Source organism: Arachis duranensis, chromosome 2, assembly GCF_000817695.3.
Source record: "Arachis duranensis cultivar V14167 chromosome 2, aradu.V14167.gnm2.J7QH, whole genome shotgun sequence".
Lineage (NCBI taxonomy): Eukaryota > Viridiplantae > Streptophyta > Magnoliopsida > Fabales > Fabaceae > Arachis > Arachis duranensis.
The window spans coordinates 1,906,751-1,918,052 of NC_029773.3; the positions used below are offsets into that span (position 1 = coordinate 1,906,751).

Sequence of the window (11,302 nt, forward strand, 5' to 3'; positions counted from 1 at the left end):
ATATATATATTAGTATAATCTTTTTAGAATTTTAATTTTAATTTGTTTTGTTATGACATTATTTTTTATTCTTTCTGAAATTTAATCTAACTCTGCCACGTGTGGATGAATATTGGATAAAAGTAGTAGTCTGATAGTAATTTACTAATTTAGCGAAACAAAAAGATAAATATTTTTGTATTTGCACATATTTTATCTAACTTTTTCTCTCTTTCCTTGTCTCTGGTTACAAACACTTTTTTTTGTTCTTATTTGCTTTGTAGCTATAGTGTAGTGTAACTTATGGTGTGATGAGGCTTCATTATGTTGTTTATGCAGATTCTTGAAGCAATACCTGTTGCTATTTCTGACAAGCCAAATGGCTTCTAGTTTATTCCGAGCAATCGCCGCAATAGGCAGGAATCTGATCGTCGCTAACACATTCGGATCAGTGGCACTTCTTGCTTTTTTTGTATTGGGAGGCTTTGTTCTTTCAAGAAGTAAGTTTAGTTTTACATATTTACTAACATTTTAACATTATTTTTTGAATTTAATTTTGATATTTTTATTCTAAAATAGTTTTACACATGTATTCATAACATTATATTAATAAATAATTTTTTTTATATTAACTGCTTGAATAATCATAAAAATATATATATAATTAGATGACTGTATTAATACATTAAAATTAAATTCTTATATTTTTATCTTAAATTATAAATCTTAAATTTTAAATCCTATTGATTTGTAAATGTTCAAAAATGGTTATAGTTCATGGTTTATAAATGATAATTTATTTATATATCAATCATTAATCACATATTATAATATTATTTTCAGTCCATAAATATAAAAAATTGATATTATTGAAAGATAAAATTAAAAATTACATGAATTATTCCTTTGGAAAAAAAAGTAGGGTACAAGTATGGGGATATATTATTATATTGTAAAAGTATAAATAAAAAAATTGAATCTTAAAATCATAATAACTTAATTGAGTAAAATATTTAAATATACCTAATTGAAAGAATATTGTACTAATTTATTTCATTTGAGCATAAACTTTTACTTATATATACTTTTGGAACAGGCTTAAAAGTAATATTTATCATTAATATTTATTTTTAACATGGGGAATTATTTGACATATCAAGATATATAAGTACTGTTATAATTATTTTAAACAACTATAATTTATCATATTTTACTTATATTCATGTCAAATATATGTCATGCACCCGTTCGTTTTTAACAAAATTTTAAAATAAGTGTGTTCCCATATTCATTCTGTATTGAATGGTATCGTAAGTTCAATTTGATACTGATGATTCTTTCATTTGTTTGAGTAATGTAATAGAGGACATCAATGACGGGTGGATTTGGGGTTTTTGGATTTCACCAATGATGTATGCTCAAAATGCTATAATGGTTAATGAATTCCTTGGGGATAGTTGGAACAAGGTGATGGTAATTTCTTCTTGAACAACTATAGTTTAATTATTTTGTTAATCTTTATAATTTTATTGAATTTTTAGTTAAATTTTTTATATTTTTTAATTAAATTTTTATATTATATCAAATTTTATAATTAAATTTTTACTATGACAAAAATATTAAAATTAACAAAATATTATATTAGACAAAATAAATATGTCTAATACTTAAATAAATATTCTNACCGTAAACTATCAACTAATAATACTATTATTTTAGAAATGAATTTAATTTGATGCCTAATTCATCATCATTTGCTCTTCAATTATATATAGTTCACCCCAAACTCAAACAAGACACTTGGAGTTCGATCACTAGAGGCTCGTGGATTCTTCACAAAAGCTTATTGGTATTGGATTGGAGTTGGGGCATTAATTGGATTTACATTCATTTTTAACATTGTATACACCCTGGCTCTTACGTATCTCAATTGTGAGTATCTAAATCCTTAATTTCTTTTTAAAAATTTTTGAGAGATAATAGAAAATTAGTTTAAAATAAATTAAATTTATTTTATTTATATTTTTAATTAATACTAAAATAATTATATAATATTATATAATAAATATATAATTATAAATATTATACATATATAAAATTATAAATAACATTATATTATTATCTCTCTAATATTATCGTTTGTTTATTTAAAATTCTTAATTAGAGTGATACTTTTATTAACATGTAGTCATGTATATGTTTTTTTTTTTTGGAGCAGCATTTGAGAAGCAACAAGCAACAATAATTGATGAATCTGAAGGCAAAACAAGTAATGGCATAGCTCAAGAAGTTCAATTACCACGCATAGGTATCTACATTATTTAAATTAATCCCTTTGTCCACAAAAAAGGTTTTTTTTATGGTTTAACATGCATATTAATTAATAAATAATTGAAATTAATCAAATTATATAATTTTAAAAGAACTCTATTGTCTTGATAGAAGGCCTTTTTTTTAGTTATTTGAAAATAATTAGCTAGGATAACCATGAAAAGAATTACTTATTACTACATTATTAAAGCTCTAAAATGATACGGATGTAGTTATATGTTAAATTACAAGTGGTGAAATTTTTAAAAATGACCTAAACTATGTGCTATACATTGTTATTAATTTTTACAAAACGTCAATAACATTTTTATCTTTTTATAATTAAAATAATATTATTTTTATAAAATATCAGAAATATTTTATCTTTTGATAATTATTTAAAAATATTTTGTTATAAAACATTATCAACATTTTATATTACTATCATAATAATATAAAATATGAAAATAATTAAATATTTTTGTATTTTACATTAAAATTATTCATATGTACAAATTTTAGCCTTTAAATGTTGACAAACTTTTGAATCGCCTTGTAGAAAGTTCAACAAGAGTTGGTACTTCAAGCAATAGCAGCAATAATGGGAAGAAAAAAGGCATGGTTCTTCCTTTTGAGCCACATTCTATTACCTTTGACCAAATTGTATACTCCGTTGATATGCCTCAGGTAATAAGTGACTTTCAAATTTGTATTTAAAAATTGGCTTCTAAACAATGTTGTTAAGGCAAGTTTGGTTAATATTGTATTGGATCAAACAATAAATTTTTGTTTTGTTTTGTACTACACCACCAATTAAATTAATTAGTCCTCTAAAAATAAAATCACAATGTTGACAATTTGCTCCTAAAAAAATATAATCTCCCTATTTTTTTTCAATCACAGTAATCTTGAATAAGCTTTTGATTACAAGTTGTTTTCAGTACTCTAGTTCAAAAAATAACCCAAAGTCTTTAAATTTTAATTGGCAGGAAATGAAGAATCAAGGTGTGGTAGAAGATAGGTTAGTGCTTCTAAAAGGTGTTAGTGGTGCATTTAGGCCTGGTGTACTCACAGCTTTGATGGGTGTAAGTGGAGCAGGAAAAACTACTTTGATGGATGTTCTTGCCGGTCGGAAAACCAGTGGATATATCGACGGAAGCATAAAAATTTCAGGATATCCTAAGAAGCAAGAAACATTTGCTAGAATTTCAGGTTATTGTGAGCAAACTGATATCCATTCTCCTCATGTTACTGTCTATGAATCCTTACTTTATTCAGCATGGCTTCGTTTACCCATTGAAGTTGATTCCAATACAAGAAAGGTATGCACTTATACGATTTTTGAGTTAATAAGGTAGCTTTTGTTTTGAGGTACTGGGACAGAGATTGAGAAACTAAAACTCAATATCATGTTTGTTGGCTTAAAAGACTAGTACTAAAATTTTTCTCTCTGTACCCAAAATTTTAGTATTTCAGTATCTCCAAAAAGTAGAGATATAAGGGACTGAAATTTTTAGAGATGAATACTGAAACTTTAATAACATTTTATACCTAAAATATCCTCATTTCAATTAATTAATTCCAATTTTACCTTTTGTACAAATTAAATTAGAGTTTAGTTCTTGTTTCAATTTCTGTTTCCTACTTTGCACCAAACAGAATACTGAAATTTATTTCCGTCTCTATCTCTAAATTTCCGTCTCTCAATATCAGTTTTTTAATCTCTGTCTCTATATCAAATGCTACCTAATAGTCTTTAAAAGATAATATATTCGTGAATTTAATTTTCCAAAAAATCAAATGCTTCAAATACAACAGTAAATCAAATTAGTTTTTCTACTAATTAGATAATGTGTAGCAAAATAATAATGACATGTGTCATTATTTAATTCATAGATATATTTTCTAAGAATCAGTTTAAGACATTTGAACTTTAGATGACCAAATTGATGTATGCTTAATACTTTAGGAATTATTTTAACTATTAATGCTATGTTTTTTTTACTTAATTAATATCTTTTTGTTAAAAAAAAATCAAAGTTTAAGTAACTTTACAAATTATGACAAATGGACGTTGTGAAATTAGAGATTGATGGGTTGTACTTTTTTATCTATCAAATGGTTCTAGATGTTTATTGAGGAAGTCATGGAGCTTGTGGAATTGAACTTGTTGAGGAACTCGCTAGTTGGATTGGCTGGTGTAAGTGGACTCTCAACTGAACAACGCAAGAGATTAACTATAGCGGTTGAATTAGTGGCTAATCCATCCATAATTTTCATGGATGAGCCTACTTCCGGTTTAGATGCTAGAGCCGCCGCCATTGTTATGAGGACGGTTAGGAATACAGTTGACACCGGAAGAACAGTTGTTTGCACCATCCATCAACCAAGCATCGACATATTTGAAGCTTTCGATGAGGTGTATATAATATATTTATACAGAGATTGCTGGTATAAAGATATTTTTATGCAAAAATGATAGATAAAATGCAAATACATGTTATATTAAGTATTTTAGTTAAATATATTCTATTAAACTCTCTATTATTATTTTTATATGACGATATCTTTGATAAGTATATGTATTTAAAGTTTGATATAATTATTTTACCCGTCATGTTAGTTATTTTTATTGAAGCGTGGAGGACAAGAAATCTATGTTGGACCGTTGGGTCATCGTTCGAGGCAATTGATCAATTATTTTGAGGTGTGATGATGCAACTTAAATTCACTAATATTTTAGAATTAATTATGTGCACAATTCTTGATTCTAAAAACATCTATTTTTCTAATATTTCTATTGTCTAGAGCATTGATGGTGTTAGTAAAATCAAAGATGGTTATAACCCATCAATTTGGATGTTAGAAGTTACAACTCCAGCACAAGAACTAAATCTAGGTGTTGATTTTCATGAGATATACAAAAATTCTGATTTGTACAGGTAAGCATGAGCTTTTTTTTTTTTCATAATAAATAAAGGATCAAGATTATGAAAAATGCTTAGCATTATTATTATACATTATTGTTGATGATTCAGGAGGAATAAGAACCTCATAGCAGAATTGGGAAACCCTGCCCCTGCTTCAAAGGATCTATATTTTCAAACTCAATATTCGCAACCGTTTCTGGTTCAATGCCTAGCTTGCTTATGGAAACAACATTGGTCGTATTGGCGCAATCCACTGTATACCGCGGTTCGATTTTTTGCCACCGTGCTCGTATCCTTGATCTTTGGGACAATATTTTGGAAACTTGGAGACAAATAGTAAGTCAAATGCAAACAAATATTAAATCTTAGTACTTGAATTTTATAATTATATTAGATATACACTAAAATCAGTTATTAATATAGATTTTATATTGAAATACAAAATATATTAGACTAATTTTGATTGCAAATAGTATTTTTGTTAATTTTATTATTATTTTTTTCTAAAAAAATATTATTAATTAGACACTAATTTCATTTATTTGGTGACTTGTAGTTCAAGCAGCCAAGATATTTTCAATGCCATGGGTGTTGCTGTTTTGTTCATAGGAATTCAGAATTCAGCCTCTGTACAACCAGTAGTAGCAATTGAAAGAGTTGTCTTTTATAAAGAGCGAGCTGCTAGAATGTATTCTGCTTTACCTTATGCAATTGCACAGGTAATATTATTCACATTTTTTAAGAGAATATACTTAGAATTTTTATGATATGTATGTATATAAAACTTAATTTTCATACATTACGTAAAAGATTTACATGAACATTTAATGTTGTATTGTCGTATTAATAAAAATAATTAGTTTTTAAAATTGTGATTTAAAAAATTATTTAAACATATAAATTTAATTAGATGATAATATATATTTTTTTATATGGTTAGTACATTAAAATTAAATTTATAAAAAATTCTCTTAATTTTAGAGATTTTTTTATATTTTTTTATTTTATATATTTTTAGTGTATATTCCATATATAAATATATACTTTATATGGATGATTTTTTTTATGTACATTTAATATGACTGATTTTTATTTAGTTAATAATATATTTTGTGTATTTAATTGTTATAATTTGATAATAAGGTGATTATTTATATAATATTATCTTTATTTAAAGAATGAAATTATTAATTAACTTGAGATATTTAACTGAATTACAATTTAATAATTTAATAATTTTTAAGTATTATTTTCATGTGAAAATAATTTCATATCAATAATTATTGATGGTTTTCAGTGGCTAAGAGAAGGGGGTTGAATTTTAGACCCCTTTTTCACTCAGTGATGCTTGTTGATTTTTAAAATGACTTCAGGAGATTTTTTTATTTTTGTCTCGTCCCTAGCCACGAGACTTTTATTTTTGTCTCGTCACTTGGCACGAGATATTTTTCAGTTTTAGCTCCTGTGCAGTAGAAACAGAAATAGAGTAGAGAAGAGAGAAAGTTACACCCAAGTATATCCTGGTTCAGCTGTTAAGTGCAGTGCAGCCTACATCCAGTCTCCATCACAACAATGATGTAATTTCACTATAATCTTCTTGATTACAGACTGTAAAGTGCTAACCCAACTTACAAGGGGATTCCCACAGAATCATGAAACACAACATAGATGAACAAAGGAACTCTAAGGACATCTATGGCTTTTTATTTTAATTTTGCAATCTGCCTTTTTCTGCTTTATGACTTTTTCATACAAACCTCACTGTTTGTCTTTTTTCATGAGACTTAAGACATGACAAAATTTAAACAGAAAAATTACAAAATAGAATACATTGAAAGAGAAGAAAACTGTTAGCTCAGGTAGCTCTGAGAACCCTGTCCCTTGCACTCTCACACTGTCTCCTTGCTTCAAACTGTGGCTGTTCTCCCCTTTTTTTTATAGAAGAGGGAAGCCTCCACACTTGAAGCCAAAAACCAAGCCAACTTCTTCTTCTCCAAGAACAAAATCAGTTCGGCCAGAGAGAGAGAGAAGAGATAACCATGCAATAACCAACATGCAATTACCTCTAGTCCTTCATTGGTCATCAATCTTCATCAATTCGAGCGCTCCATCCTTGGCTTGCTCTCTAAGATGAATTTTTGGCCATTGATGCTTCATGATGATGATGGCTTCATCTGCTCTAATCTCTGCCTCTTCCATCACGTAGCCACCCTAACTACTTCCTGTGGTGGTTGAGCAGAATCAGAGACAAGCCATCCCTCAAGGGATCTTTTCCTTGCTGGCCGAATCTCCTTCAACCATTTTTGGTATGGAGAAGTCAAGATCTCATCACAACATCTTACCATAAGTGAATGAGAATCTTAGCCACAACATACTTTTTGTTTTCTTTTTCTTGCCATCATTGTGATGGTCTTTTGGCGTGCCTTTCCTTTTTTTTTTTTCGATAGCTCAATGTAGCTTCCATGGTTTGCTGGGTAATGTCCGAAAGAAAAGAAAGAAAGAATGAGAGAGAAGAAACAATTGGAAGAAAAGTAATTAAATGAAATAAGCAAATTAATTAAAGAGCTGCTTTTACTTCCCTGAGTAGCGTGTAGCTTTCAATGCCATCAATCATATCAATGACAATCTCTCTCATGTTTCCAATGCTAGCAAATTAAATTTTGAAATCCATCCCAAAGGAAGGAATGAGATCCGTTGGAGGCATGAAGCAATTTTTGCTTCCTTTCACAATAGGTTTCAGATCAAGCATTGGAGCAATAATTATGGGCTTGTAGCAATAAAATTCATTCTAGTCCAATTTCTTCTTAATTTCAGACCAAATATGCAAAACAATTTTGGGCTTATAATAATGTTTGAATTCTGTCCCAAATAATTATAAATTGCTTCAGCCACTTAATATAGGAAACATTAAACAAAGCTAATTGGTTTTAAGCATATTGGGCTTGCAATAATTCTACTTATATATTCGGCCCAATAAAAAAACCTGTATCACCAAATTATTAATTAACATATGTTAAATGAAAATTAAATTAATAATTTTATAATTATTTATTTTAATAATATTTTTTCATCATCAAAATAAATTTGAGTTTTCAAACTCATCAATTATCTTTTAATATTATGTATTTTAAGAATAATTTAAAAATTTAAAATTAGTGAGACGTGATTGACTTTTAGTTAGAAATAACTAATGGGCACTTATACCAAGGCTAGTAATATGTATTCTACCTACGAGTACCTAATCTTACTCAATTCGATTGGATATGATGGAATACGGATAGCCTTTACTTGTGGGTAAGGTCGGAGTCTTATAAAAGCTCAAATTAACCACTAAACTAAATATTTAAATTACTAATTTAGTAAGTTTATTATCTAAAGAGTAATGTAAGAATTTGGAATTAGAAAAAGAGTAATAAGATATTTATTTTTGTTTGTGTTATTTTAATTTTATTAAAAGTTTGATGATCATAGTATTTATAATTTTATGTTAATTTTTTTTTAAATTTTATTGTTTTAAATTTTAATTTGATTTTAGTTTTTTTATTTTATTAATATGTATAAAATATAGAATGATTAAATTTTATATTTGTCTAAAAATTTTTTATTTTTCTACAAATAGAATTGAGAACTTTAAAATACAGATAAGCAACGGTGGAGGTACATAATGGAAAAAGGAGGACAATGACTCTCCTAATTTTAATTTTTTTACATGTAAATTATATGTAAATTTTAATTTAGTCTTTTTTAAAAATTTATTTTAATCTTATTTTATTGAGTAAATATTTTTTACTCTTCTCTAATATTTCATCTAGCTCCACCTTTGTAGATAAAATTAGAATTGAGAGATTCTCACCCTGAAAATAGAGTAGGATTAAATTTAAAAAAAATTTTAATCTACAAATAGAGTTAAGATAAAGTACAAACCTTACCCTACTTTATTCATTACTAAACTTTACTCATACCCTAAAGTTTTATAAAAATACCAAGAAAAGACACTTATTTTTTATCTAGAACTTTAAAATGAAGAGTGAAGTAGTATGTACCAAAACTTTAAATGAATTATTATGCGTCTCTGTTAACAGTTATCTAATAATAATAATCAATGTGTATGTGATTATATTCCATTTTGTCACAGGTGATGATAGAACTACCTTATATTTTTGCCCAAGCCGTAACATACGGTGTGATAGTATATGCCATGATTGGATTCGAGTGGAATGTGAAGAAACTCTTTTGGTATATATTTTTTATGTATTTCACATTTTGCTACTTCACCTTCTATGGAATGATGGCTGTGGCAGCAACACCAAACCACCATATTGGTTCCATTCTGGCTGCTGCTTTTTATGGAATATGGAACGTCTTTTCAGGATTTGTCATTCCTCGTACAGTAAGTATTTCTAATATCCCAATGGATTAATTAATTAATTCTTTTTTTAAATCGTTATAAAATTATTAAATATCGTTTTAATAAAAAATGCCAAAGTAATATTGGTAATGCACTAAATTGTTTCTATTCATTAGAGATATAATCATTATTGTAACTTTTATTTATTTACTTAAACTTTTGAAATAAATAATTTTATAATATAATATCAAAACTTATATCACTAAAAAAGTTTTAAATTCTACTCTTGTTACTTTAATTCTTCTAAAATGAAAAAAAAATTAAGAATAAAATAGAATCTATTCTTCATACCAAAAAAATAGAAATAAAGAATTAAAAATCTAATTTTACAGAATATTTAACGTGTTGTCTAAGATTTAAGACAAAACAAAAAAAATTTAATAAAAAAAATCTAAACTCTGAATCCTAAGTCTATGATAATTAATGGTTATTTTTGTTATCATAATCGAGTTACAAGTCTTATTTTATCACTACTAACTTAATATTAAAAGCAAACAGATATCACAAACTCTAAAATGTTTGTACCATGACAAATAACTCCTAAAACAGAGTATCTTATCAATCTATATATAAATGAATGCAATCATGTATTCATGTGTATAATGATACTTGTTTTTGTTTTTATTATTTTATTTCAGAGGATGCCAGTGTGGTGGAAGTGGTACTGTTGGGTATGTCCTGTGTCATGGACCTTATATGGATTGGTTGCATCACAATTTGGAGACATAACTCATGTAATGGAATCAGAACCAATTTCAGTGCAAGACTTCATACGACTTTATTATGGTTTCAAGCATGATATCATAGGAGTTTGTGCAATTATGGTTTCTGGATTTGCGGTGTTATTTGCGCTCATTTTTGCTGTTGCAATCAAGCTCTTTAACTTTCAAAAACGATAGATAGATACATGGGCCATTTCAATAGATCTTGAAGAACATGTTTTCATATTTGTATTTTTTTTAAAGGTTTATTTGTATTTGTTATGTTCATGTACTACCAGACTTAGCTCCTCTTATTAAAATTTAAAGTTTCATTCATGAATTAAGTGTTTTTTTGTACCGTTAATATATCAATGAGTGTAATACCTATTATTGTACATCTATTAATAATTAAAAAAATTAAAGAACTGAAGGCAATAAGTCACAGATATTCGCAACACTTTTTCTATTGTTAATTTGATAATAAAATTTGAAGTTTAGCCTTTTACATTTTTTACTAGGTCCTTTACTCACTTTCAGAGAGAAAAAACACAGACATACTAAAAGAGTATAAAACATCATAGTGCATCCTTTTTTTTTTTGTGTTGACTTCACTCTGTATTCTATGTAGCTTTTAATTGTTGACATATATACCACGTGTTTGTAACTGTGTTTTATGATCAACTTATAGCCATGCTAATATAGGATTAGGAGCCACCATATAATGGTCCTTTTAATTATTCTTGAAAGAAAATTGATGACCTGTCTCACTGGACTATGTGTGTGTTAAGGTAGGCAGTGTTTAGTTGATGATGAGATATGAATATGGTGATATATGTTTGTTATTTGGTTTGGTGAGACACAAATTTTAAAAAAATACGGGAGGATATAAATAAATTCAGAGATATTAAATTTGTGTACTTTTAATTTAGTGAGAAACTAAGACACAATTTGTAAAACATTAATTTTTTATTTTT

The 11,302-nt window shown here is 27.1% G+C and overlaps 1 pseudogene; it reads left to right on the top strand.

Moving 5' to 3' along the window:
* Positions 1 to 10,526, top strand: part of LOC107472885 (pleiotropic drug resistance protein 1-like) — an 18,072-nt pseudogene extending 7,546 nt beyond the window's left edge.
* Positions 10,527 to 11,302: the final 776 nt, after the last annotated feature.